Raw genomic sequence first — 13,428 nt, forward strand, 5'->3', positions numbered from 1 at the left:
AATTTGTGCCACAGTTTAGACTACCAATAGCTCAGTGTTCTAACTCCCCATTGTGAAAGTGTGGTGCACTGCTCCATCATCCGGAATGGCATAAATCTTGAGATTAATTTCTCAAGAGCACCGGAACCACCTTCAGGAGAACCCAACCAACTTGGTTGAGATGAGTGAGGAACACTCTGCCATTAGAGACTTTGATTTGGGAAGCAGATGGTTCCTGCTGGGCCACCTGACGAAACACCTGTAAATGTGACAGAAAGGAAAACAGAAAGGAAAACAAAGTAGTAATCAGAGACCTGGAGGGGGTTGCAGTGAGATTAGTAGGTGAACAGCCTACTTGAGTGTCCAATATGCTAATCGTTAAATGCTACAACAATATAACATGACTGTTCTGCCCTCACAATGTGTATGCTAAACTACAAAGCTTGGCAGACAGTTTACACTCTTCCAATAAAGAGTCAGGAGGCATTGGTACAACCTCTTGAAACTCTGGGGGCAGTATTTCATTTTTGGATGAAAAACATTCCCGTTTTAAACGGGATATTTTGTCACGACAAGATGCTCGACTATGCATATAATTGACATCTGGTTTCTCATAAGAAGCAATTGGAAAAATGGCTACTTCTGTACTTTACGCAAGATTTTCTGCGGGAGACACCATGTGACCACTTGCTCAATGTGGTCCCTTACGGCTATTCTTCAACGTAAATGCGTAAAAAGACGTCACAATGCTGTAGACACTTTGGGGAATACGTAGAAAGCATAATCTCATTCATAGCCCATTCACAGCCATATAAGGAGTCATTGGCATGAAGCGCTTTCAAAAAATGCGGCACTTCCTGATTGGATTTTTATCTGGGTTTCGCCTGTAAAATCAGTTCTGTTGCACTCATAGACAATATCTTTGCAGTTTTGGAAACGTCAGAGTGTTTTCTATCCAAAGCTGTCAATTATATGCATAGTCGAGCATCTTTTCGTGACAAAATATCTTGTTTAAAACGGGAACGTTTTTCATCCAAAAATGTAAATATCGCACCCTAGTCGTAAAAGGTTAACAGATTGTATTTATGGGAGAAAGATGGAGGCGAGTGAAGTTGTGGTCTGGACTAATGAGGCTTAGGTGGCATCTGTAAAATTGAAACAAACATTAATGTCTACACCTTGCTTGGTTTGCCAAACAATGCTAGCAGTTTTGACACAGTATCATTGAGTGTGATATAGACCTGTTTGTTATTATTCTAAAAGACTGGATATTGTAATCAGGGGAATGGTTTCCGGTTTGAGATCGGTAGCAGCTGTTTTGACATGTTCTCCTCTTACCGCACATGTGCCCCATGCTGTGCATGCAATTATTACACAAGAAAGAACGCTTGCGAGATTGCTAGACTATCAGAGGATTCTGATGATAATGTCACATGTTACTCTGAAACAATGTACAATTCTTAACCCTTCAACTCTTCTCCCTACTGTAGATGTCGGTGAAGATCATGACTGTGACTTAGCTATTGAAGTTGACTGTAGCCTTAGGTTGGACTTGAGTGACACCCCATTAGACAATCCGGACCTTGAGTTTTTTGTAGATGGGTTTGCTCAGAGAAATGAAAAAGGGGAACCATTGGTTGGTTATGCTGTTGTGACTATTTTGGTACTGTGGAGATTCTAAGGTTTTTGACGTCTGGAAAACAAATTGCACACAGTAATCTTGTTGTGTCTCTGTTACAGTCTGCCCAACTGCCCTCCTCTATCTCTGTAACCAAGTGTCAGGCACATACTTCCTCTAAAGATAACATTTCTCTGGGGAACGCAAAGGCTGACTGTGCAGCTAAATTGGCTGCTTCATCTTCTGATTCCCCCCTCCAACAGATGGCAGCAGTTCCTGCTTCTACTAACGCTTTCTCTGTTAATGACATTGTTGCTCTGCAGGCAAAGGCTAATGCATCAGAGAAACGCACATGGTCTGGATGCTCTAATAAGGACACCTTGGGTGTATGGCTGGATGAGTGGAGCAGACCAGCCATGCCCCATTGTACTTTCCAATTCCTTGCCAAATTGTCACATGGTCAAGACCATGTGTCAAAAGGAGGGATGGTGGATCTTGTAAATAAAAATTGGTGTACAGTAGGTTTTACTGTGTTTGCAGAAACTTTCTGCAAGAAATGTTTGATTTGAATGACTAACAATGAAGGACATTTTGAGCACTTAATGATGGACTTCATTGAGTTGACCCCTTGTGAGGGGAACAAGTATTGTTTGGTGATCATTGACATGTTTTCTAAATGGATTGATACTTTCCCTTGCAGGAGAGCCACAGTGACTGTTGTGGTGAAAGCACTCATGAGAGCGATCATATCCAGGTCGGGTCTGCCATCAAAAATCTCTTCTGACAATGGTCTAAAATTTGTGAATGAGATTGTTCAATCCCTGTCAGAGGCTTTGTAGATTGATTTAAGAACCCATTGTGCCTATCGTCCTCAATCTGGGAGTGCAGTTGAATGGGGGAACCAAACTCAGAAACAAAAATTATTAAACTAATTGGTGAAACAAGCCTGACATGGGTAAAGGTGCTTCTATTAGCACTGATGAGTATGTGAGGCAGAACCCACACATTCACTGGACTCTCTACACACGAGGTGCTAACTGGCTGTGCCATCAGGATGACTAATATACCTTTTCCCCAGAACAGGTAGACCCTGCAAGGAATGGAGGAAGACATGGTTGAGTATTGTGTCACCCTTAACAGTGTTCTGAAAGGCACAGTCAACTTAGTGTATGTAAACGTCTGACCTACTGGAATTGTGATACAGTGACTTATAAGTGAAATAATCTATCTATAAACATTTGTTGGAAAAACTTGTGTCATGTACAAAGTAGATATCCTAACCAACTTGCCAAAACTATAGTTTGTTAACCAGGGGGTGGAGAATTAAGGATTACGGAGAAGGTGGAAAATAATTTCCTAGGGTAGGAGGCAGAAGCTTGACATTTAATGACTCTAACCTAAGTGTATGTAAACTTCTGACTTCAACTGTATAAATACACAGGGGATAATGAGGGGAGATGGTGGGGGTTGGAGACAAGCACAAAGACAGGTGAAACAGATCAGGGTGTGACAAGAACATAAATAAATTATTCTAAATAACAAACTGGCTTTATTTACCACAGTGTGAAAGATTGAATATTAAAGTGAGTTTCTGAAACACCGAGTCCTTCTTTGCTGATGTGAAGAAGAAACTGAATGAAAGCGAGTCCAGTGAGGATAGGGAGGGGACACATTTTTCCCATACTTTCAAGACCTGAGCTACTTCATTTATTTATGAAATGTACTATTTTATTTAGGCAATTTAATATATTTGCCTATTTAGTAGGCGATTTCGCAGCATAAAGCTGTGACTCACTCTATCGTGTCTTTGGATCAAAAATAAATGAGTACCAACATTCTTTCTGATTGTCTTTAATAAAGAAATATTTTAAACAAGTTAATCTGCTCATGTTGTGTGTGTTCAAATATTTGTGACATTGTGTTTACAATGAAGAACGTAAATTAATATACATCCTATTCATAATGAATAATCAGGTGCGTGTTGCAAGCTTGTAATTTTTGCTGATAATTTTGTTTTTAAAGATTTGATTTTATATTTTTAGACAATACAAATTCATACACATACAAACGACAACTACATAACCCCTGCCCAGACCCACCTGCTCTCACCCCCCTCTCCAGCACCCGCATCACTCTCCACCACATGGCCTCAAACTGCACCATTTTGTTTCTCTCGCCCACACGCACTTTCAACATTTAGATAATAAAGCATTTAAAGGCTGACATTAGTTGATTTTAATACTTCTGACAGCCAAATTTCTAAGTCCATCTATAACTTTTAGACTTTAACGTTCCCAGAAAATATGGATTAGTATAACCCAATGAAAAATGTATCTGGTAATCTAATTTGATTTACTGCAGGCCTAAAACCTATTGGTTTAACCTTCTGAATGTATGATTTTATTGAAGATAGAAGCCGCCTCTTAATGAGTTCTGAGAGCCGATCAGTTACCCAACAAATTAATATCAATTTATTTAGCCTAATTGTTTTTATGACAAAAGACAGTAGGCTATTATTCCTCTTTTCCTCCCTGCATTAATTAAATTGTCTGCATGTCTATTCAACATTTGGCTAAAAAGAAACCACCCCATGAATTAAAGACAGATATATATTTATTTCACAATGCAATGCGGCAAATTGACAACTCAAATCGCTTTAAAGATCCTTCTAATATTAGACAACAAATAAATAACGTCCAAAACAATCCATTCATCACTGGATTTCTTCAAATTGATGTGCAGTAAGAGAATGTCATCCACTGTGCCTGGTCGCAGGCATGCAGTTGGATTCTCTCTAAATCTACACATCCATCTGAAGGTGATGCTTTATCCTTTGGAACCTCCAAATTACCAGGTGGACAGTAGACCTCTTGAAGCGATAGAGGAAAGTATTCTTTCACAATAGCTGGCAGCTGATTTTTAATGCGGGACACTAGTGCGATAGGAGAGTGACTGACTGAAACGTTTCCACAATTAATTTACAAAAGGATAGTCTAATTGCTCAGCTACGTATGAAAAATCCCCCAATTTGTGTCACAGTTTAGACTACCGATAGATGCTGCCGTCAATCAGAATTGAGTCCTATTGAAAAGTGTAGCCTAATGGCCAAAAAATGGCAAACTTTCAATGTATTCGATACTTAAGTACTCTAAAGTTTTACATTTCCAACTCAATATCACAGACCAGATTTGCCCTACGAAAAATGCATCAACCCCTACAAACATATTAATTTATTATAATTCAAACAAAATTAGCTGTAGCGAGAGGAGAGACTGCATGCTAATGACAATCAGAAAGAATGTGTATTTAAGCCTGCATGTTGTGAAAAAGTATTTGCCCCCTTCCTGATTTCTTTTTTTTGGGACATTTGTCACACTTAAATGTTTCAGAACAAACAAATTTAAATATTATGCAAAGATAACCCAAGTAAACACAAAATGCAGTTTTAAGTGATGATTTTATTTATTAAGAGAAAAAAGCTATCCGAACCTTCATGGCCCTATGTGAAAAAGTAAACCTAACAACTGGTTGTCCCACCCTCAGCAGCAACAACTGCAATCAAGCATTTGCGGTAACTGGCAATGGCTCTTTCACATCGGTGTGGAGGAATTTTGGCCCACTCTTCTTTGCAGAATTGTTTTAATTCAGCCACATTGGAGGTTTTGAGCATGAACCACCTTTTTAAGGTCACCACAGCATCTCAATCGGATTCAAGTCTGGACTTTGACTAGGCTACTGCAAAACCTTCATTTAGTTTTTTTAAGCCATTCAGAGGTGGACTTGCTTTTGTGTTTTGGATCATTGTTCTGCTGCAGAACCCAAGTGCGCTTCAGCTTGAGGTCACGAACAGATAGCCGGACATTCTCCTTCAGGATTTTTTGGTAGAGAGCAGAATTGATGGTTCCATCAATCACAGCAAGTCTTCCAGGTCCTGAAGCAGCGAAGCAGCCCCAGACCATCACCATATTTGACTGTTGGTATGATGTTCTTTTTCTGAAATGCTGTGTTACTTTTACGCCAGATGTAATGGGACACACACCTTCCAAAAAGTTCAACTTTTGTCTCATCAGTCCACCAAATATTTTCCCAAAAGTCTAGGGGATCATCAAGATGTTTCTTGCCAAAAGTGAGACAAACTTTTGTTATTTTTGGTCAGCAGTAGTTTTCACCTTGGAACTCTGCCATGGATGCCATTTTTGCCCAGTCTCTTTCTTATGGTTGAGTCATGAACACTGCAAGTGAGGCCTGCAGTTCTTTAGATGTTGTTGTGGGTTCTTTTGTGACCTCTTGGTCGCTGCGCTCTTTGGGTAATTTTGGTAGGCCGGCCACTCCTGGGAAGGTTTACCACTGTTCCGAATTTTCTCCATTTGTGGATAATGGCTCTCACCGTGGTTCGTTGGAGTCCCAAAGCTTTAGAAATGGCGTTGTAACCCTTTCCAAACTGATAGATATCAATTACATTGTTTCTCATCTGTTCCTGAATTTCTTTGGATCGTGGCATGATGCCTTGCTTTTTGAGATCTTTTGGCCTATTTACCAATTACACAAATTATTTTGAAAGCAGTATTACAAATGACCATACATTTATTTTCCAAATGGCTTTCCAATGCGGGTGATCAAGCCACAACGGAAAGTCATCAGAAGGTCATAGGTCATACAAAACCCTCCAAAGCAGTGTTTTGCACTATATAAAACAATTTGCAAACAATAATCAACTAGTTCCAAACATTTTCATAATTCCATGTTCCCAGAACATTCCTTTAGCAAAAGAATTTGCGTGTGTAATGAAAAGTCAGAAAATAAAAACTCATTACAATCCCAATGTGGTGAGTGCCCCAATTTCACTCACTCTCCCCAAGAGTATATTCCCTGGACACATTCCAGAGAGAGACAGTGAAATATCAATTTTCCCGAAGAAAACACAAAAACACTTAGTATTCATTTACACTACATTGATTCAGAAACTCAAACGTGAACTATAAACCAAACCTAATGATAATTCCACTGTACCTCAAATCATTAATCATAAGTTTTAATCAAATCAATGTATATGCATGATAAGTTAAATCAACTCTTAAAAAAAAACTCTTAATCAGCAACCTAATAATTTCAATCTGTTGATATAAATTTAGTAAAAAAACAAATCTAAAATCCTTCAAAAGTCGGTGCTGTCTCATCATCGTAAAATAAAAATAAACTTAATTTTTTTCCCCACTGATATCCACAAAGGTCAATACTGTTCAGCACATCCATTAATGAACTTCCTTTAGTCTGTACATGTTACGGTGCGTGAATGAGGACCCAAAAGCGAATCAACTTAAACAGAGCTTCTTTAATTACCAAACATAGGTAGGCTCAGATGGACCGGCAGATTCCGACAGGACAGGACAAGGTTACAGCAAACATAACGACAGTCTGGTTCAGACATGAATGACACAAACAAACAAGAATCCGACAAGGACAGGAGCAGAAACAGAGAGAGATATAGGGACCTAATCAGAGGGAAAAAGGGAACAGGTGGGGAACGGGGTGAATGGGTAGTTAGAGGAGACAAGGGACAGCTGGGGGAAAGCGGGGGAGAAAAGGTAACCTAACACGACCAGCAGAGGGAGACAGGGTGAAGGGAAAGGACAGAGACAAGACAACATGACAGTACATGACAGTACAGGGTCTGAAATTCCAATGTACGCAGATGATACAGTGATAAATTCATGCAAATAACAAACTACACAAGAACTCACTTCTATAATGATTCAGATGACAAAATAGCTAAGTGACTCATGTTTACATCTCAATAAAATAAAACACAGTCTGCATGTTCCTCAAAAAACAACTACTGATGTAAAAAGCTCCTGGTGGTATCTGATTTTAAGTGCCAAGGCATCATACTTGATTCCAACCTTTCTTTTAAAAAGCAAATAATAAAGGAACTCAAATACCAAATTCAACCTAGCTAATTTACCAAAACACATGAAATTGTTTTGACTACACTATATAACTACTATAACAACACTATAATTAAAATCTATGATACTCCCCCACTTAACATACTAGTTCAGTCTTTGGCCCAATCTTGCTTTTCAACATTCATACCCATTCAGTCTTCTGTCAACAGGTTGGCGTACTATTCAATCCAGCAATCACCTTTAATGACCTGACATTGTTCCACATAATGGAAACATACCATAACCTTAGAGTACATGAACTTTCCTGCTCAAATTTACTGGTGTTACTTAAACAATCAAACCAAGAATCAATAACAATCAGAAGCTATCCTTACGATGTTTTATGATTCATACATCCAGTCTCCCAATTCTCATAGCCTAATACAGTAAATATAAACGCCACAAATCTATGATGCCCACCTAGCGAATCAGCTGCTAGAAATACAGAAAAAAAATGGACCTGAACAACGGTCAAAACAATTAGAGTAAGGTTATTGTATATTCAAACTAATAACGCAAATGTACGTTATTCTACAACAATCTACCTGCCTCCAGCAACTTTCCCTGACAATGAGCAGCCAACATAACAACTCACTCTCTTCCATACTTTCAACTCAACTTTCCTATTTCTTTTTCCCCCAGTTGGGCAAAAATATAACCCCTCTCATTTCAACGTTTTTCCCTTACCTCTATCGTAAGATTAAAACCTCAACTTTATAACTTCCTCTTCTCTTTGCTCTCCACACTTATGAAATGTATCATATTTCTTTAAAAATAACACACACAGCGCCAAAATTATAACATGCGTCAGTCAATCTATAAGAATGAAAAACATTTCGGTAACCACTTTCCTATCGCCATTCTCTCCCCGCTATCATTCAGAGTGTCTTTAACTTAGGTAACTGTCTTCTCTATTGATACAGTAATTTAAATACGACCCAATTCTCAATACATTATTCCAGCAGATAATTTAGTGAACAGACATCGTCTTGCATCAGAATTCGCTTCGTTATTGTTTTAAATTGAATTAGCCTATCAATTTAACCTAAACAATCTATTGAAAACGTTCAATTTATCCCTTATACAAACACTAGCGACCATAACTTTCCAGGCAAAACATACAAATAGATTATTTACAGTCATAAAGTCTGAATTCAGCCAGCGCCGTGACTGGGAATGGAACTCGGGCCTCCCGCGTTGCAGGCGAGAATTCTACCACTGAACCACTAATGCTATTGCCAATAACCTAAATTCTCCGGATATAAACCCCATCTACAAAGTAAAATCAAAACACGTCACTATCGGTAATTCCCAGAAGTATAATAGCCCAATTTTAATAGTACAAACATTGCTCCAGCTATGATTCTCAAATTCCAAATGAATATATTAGCAATCAAATAAAAAAATCGACACTAATGACTAGGAAACAGTAAAAGTAGATTATGTTTACTTATGCAACGTATTTCAATTACTTTACTACATCACTTTAATCACGCAATGATAATTAGCTTGATGGAAAACCTTAGGCTTTGTACAACATTATAAATTACATCGAGCATCCCTCGAATTCTCTTTAACTTTATGGAAAACAGTTTATTCAATAAATCCCGCAACTTCTCCCATACTGGGAAGAAAAAGTATAACATGTTCAGACCTTAAGGGCAGTTTAATTTTAAATGTTTCACCCAGACGGAGATAATCCAATATGCGTTCTATAGTTACACCGTTAGGGTAAAATAACCAAAAGTGGACACACTCTAATCAGTTTCTAGAGCTCAATTTCCCAGATTTTGTAGATTACTGTAATAGTGCTTAAAAACTTCATCTTTATCAAATTATCCATTTAAGATATCAACTCAAAACCTACGTACGTCTACGAATGGGTGGTTTAAATTGTATCTAATCATTTTCAGCATTACTTTATACACACATACCATTTATCATAATTTCAAATAATTCACAGAATCCATATAAAATTTAAGAAATCTTAGTTACTCACACACTTTCAGGATCATCCACACAGGATTGGTCAGATTTTTCACATAGAACTTTTCTGACGTCCACACAGAACATCAAAAGGTTTGCCCACACAGAGTAAACCCTACCCCGCTCACACAGAACGGTCCGACTCACACAGAGTAACCCTACCCCGCTCACACAGAACGGTCCAACTCACACAGAGTAAACCTGCCCCGCTCACACAGAACGGTCCGACTCACACAGAGTAAACCTAGGGCATACCTGGCTAGCACATTTAAAATAATTGGAATTCACCACATCTGAGGGTCACTTAGACAAATCACACAGACGCACAGAATGAGGTCCTTCTTCCAATAGGGCTTCACCAAGTGCTGTGTTTCACCTAGAACACACAGACCCCCTGGCCCCTCACCCCGACAAACCTCACCAAATCCCCACTGTGATCAATTCAGTGTCAGGAGGGCTCTTGGTCACTGGCAACCGGACAGCGCAGAGTATCTTTTGAGTCCATAAAACCCCCAGATTACTCTCCTCTGACTCGGCCCTGCTTACGCCGCCAAGGTGCCTTCCTTACAAAGGAATTCACGCTCAGAGTATACGTAACAGGCATAATAAAAAAAACTCGACTTCAAATCTGTGTGTGGTTCGCTCACCTTTATCTTTAAAAAAAACTCAGTTCGAGATGTGGTATCCACTCGGCTCGCTTCCTCTTAGATCAAAGGTTGGTCCATCTGCTCCGTTTCCCGAAGTGTGGTTCTCCCTGAGATCCCAAGTTTAGGGGATCCCTCGTGCACGATTTATTTACCTAGATCGTAGGAACGGTCACCGAGTGAAGATTCACATCCCATCCTCGTCGCCAAATGTCGTGGAAATTTCCTCTATTTACCAAATCATGGGAGCAAACCACACACACAAGTCAGAGTTAGTTATAAAAGTCCATCTTTAATTATATGAGCTCTATCACAACCCTGTGACTCTCAGATAAATTCAGTGTCTCTCAGTGAATTCTCTGAGAGCCCCCTTACAATGCAACTGAGTTCCTTTAATAGCAAAGACCCACATAGTCAGACCGCATAGACATAACTCATCGTTCAGCTTTGTCTCCTTTCCCAAACCATAAACCAATCCTCCATTACAACAGGCATATATCAAATTGTCATTTAGATACAACCCACTCTAAATACAAACTCCTGGACAAACTCACGGAGAGGAGGGTGAGGCTATAGGTTAAGATAGAAACAACATAAGAGGGAGCATAGAATGATTCCAGACACTGCAACCTTCCTTTCCCCACTATGGGAAAGGTAGAGAGTGAAAGATATGTTTACACATGATGACACTTTGACCTCTCCCCTCTCAGCGGCCATGCAACTTAGTCTTGACATAGAACAGATACTGCAACCCTCACCACAGAATAACACAAAAATACCATTCTGATGAGAATTAACTTACACACATTTGATGAATATAAAACATCTTACATATGTTACCAACAAATTCTGAATCTTCCCTAACACTACTTCACTTTGTCAGACAGGTTCTATTTAAGTGATTTCTTGATTCAACAGGTCTGGCAGTAATCAGGCCTGGGTGTGGCTAGTGAAATTAAACTCTGCTTTCCTAAAAATGTGATTAACCACAGTAAATTCATGATTTAACAAGGGGGAGCCATATCTTTTTCACATAGGACCATGAAGGTTCGGATAGCTTTTTTCCCTTAATAAATAAAATTATCACTGAAAAAATGCATTTTGAGTTTACTTGATTTATCTTTGTGTAATATTACAATTTGTTTGGTGATCTGAAACATTTAAGTGTGACAAATGTGCAAAAAAATAAGAAATCAGGAATGGGGCAAATACTTTTTCACAAAACTTATTTTGAATGAAAGCCAGGAATGAGTGAGTCACTCAGGCCTATGCTTTTCCTGACTATTTGAGTGTTTGTTTAATATCCTACTGATTCGGTGATCACCAATCCTGCAACCGCAAAATGTCGGATAAAGCAATTTCACACAAAAAAAAAACTTTTTTCTTCATCTACTTTTTAAGGAGATGCAGTAACGGGACCACACATACAGACGCATATACAGTATTTGTTCATTAACATCTTAAATGCTTTTTTAAATGAAATAATGATAAAGTCTTTCAAAATGCAGATGTTTATTTCAACTACATCTCAACTACAATATTTTATGTAACCTTTTGCTTTGTAAATAGCTAAATTTACCATCAAATATGGGCCTGGTCCCTGGCGAGAAATTGCTCCCCACACATGGAGTTTGAGGGGATGTTTGAGACTCGGCATGCTTGATCTTTTTTTCTGTAGCAATTTTGAGCAAATTGCTCAAGGGCCACGGTTGATTAGTCTGTGAAGATGACATCATTGAATGTCTTGCCAGCTTCGATCCATGCCTGGGCCTGCATCATGTGAAGTGCTTTGTTTGTCAGACGAACCATTGGGTCGAAACTTGAAAATGAGCCGGAGCTGAGAGGATCACCAAAACTAAAGGTATTTTTGTTTCAGTGTATTTTCACAATAACAAAAAATACATAGCCTATAAATGTGTAGGCATACTGTGTAATTAAAATCGATAATTGTGTACTAAAAACGTGAATGTGTGTTTGAAGAGCATACAGCCATGCCGACAACCATCCATGGAGATCAGTGGACAAAGGGCTAGACAACGGGCCTCACCGAAAAAACGCATGGTTCCCAAGAAAGCGGTGAGTTTTGCTAGATTCTTAAAATGTGTTTCATAATAATTCTTAATTCATAATTTATCTACTGTTTCTATCATAGGCCACTGTAATCGATGGGGGCTCAGGATGGTATTATTCTGCTCATCTGATGAAGGTGCACACTTTGAAGACCGAGTTTGAGATATTGAAGGCAGACCAACAGAAAGAGAAACATTCTCTCAGGGCAGAGATACGGGCGACAGATGATGCATTGGACCAGAGACAAAAAAGCATTAAAGACAGAGCTAATGAGTACTTGAGGTCACTGAGAAAGTCTGGACATGGCCTGCTCTCACTTAAGTAAGGAATTAGGCACTTGTATGACGTTTACTATGTAGGCTACAGTAAACCTATTTGTCCTGTTGGTTTTTGTCAGACTGCACAGTAGCCTAGTAAACATATGCATTTTAAAACAGTTGTATTTATTTTAAAATCAAATTCAATAATATACTTGTACCACTGTAGATAATGTGTTTTTATTTTTTAGAATACAGTTCTCGGTTTACAGTAGTGATGGACAGTTGGAGGCATTTTGAAAACATGTTTTCAAACACTTGTTTTTCACAAGTGTAGCAGGTTGTGAACTCTGCACACAACGTTTCCATTCCGAGAATGAGAATGGTAAATGGCTGTATTAATACATTCACTCAGTACATTGGAATACAAAAGAAGCCATCAACCCATGATGGGCTATTATCAGGACAATGGACTCTTGCCAAGGAGGAGATGAATAAGGAGGGTAGGAGGAGCGTTGTATTTAAAGACACTGCACAGAAGCCCAACAAACAAGTGCATTTTGAAATAGTAAAAAAAAAATGAATTCAATAATAAAATGATTCTACTGTAGATGTATGCTGTGTTTTTTGTTGATGGCAAAGCCATAAAGTCTCTACTATTAAGCGCAGATAAAAATAAATGTTTCACATATTTTTAATTAATTCCTGAATTCAATTGCTTTAGCCAATTATTTTCTGTTCACTCGCAGTTGCTTACTAGCCTAGGCTACAAACAAATTATAATCAATCCCATATAGCCCTTGATGGGCTATCAGCAGGACAATAGACTCTTTCCGAGTTTAGGGACTTTCACTTCATCCATCTCTTTGCGTAGCCCACCAAATGCACTGTTTTCTAACCACATCTGGATGGATCCATAATGAATTACT

The 13,428-nt window shown here is 38.7% G+C and overlaps 1 long non-coding RNA gene and 1 pseudogene across 1 annotated transcript; both read left to right on the forward strand.

Moving 5' to 3' along the window:
• Window positions 1-160: 160 nt before the first annotated feature.
• On the forward strand, window positions 161-4,641 carry LOC149979587 (uncharacterized; annotated as a pseudogene).
• A 7,302-nt stretch (window positions 4,642-11,943) lies between these two features.
• Window positions 11,944-13,109, forward strand: LOC110536621 (uncharacterized). Its single transcript, XR_002475491.3, has 3 exons — window positions 11,944-12,033; window positions 12,153-12,248; window positions 12,325-13,109. It is a non-coding gene; the product is annotated as an uncharacterized LOC110536621 (long non-coding RNA).
• Window positions 13,110-13,428: the final 319 nt, after the last annotated feature.

Source organism: Oncorhynchus mykiss, chromosome 11 (assembly GCF_057628025.1).
Source record: "Oncorhynchus mykiss isolate SJ-2025 chromosome 11, ASM5762802v1, whole genome shotgun sequence".
Taxonomy (NCBI): Eukaryota; Metazoa; Chordata; class Actinopteri; order Salmoniformes; family Salmonidae; genus Oncorhynchus; species Oncorhynchus mykiss.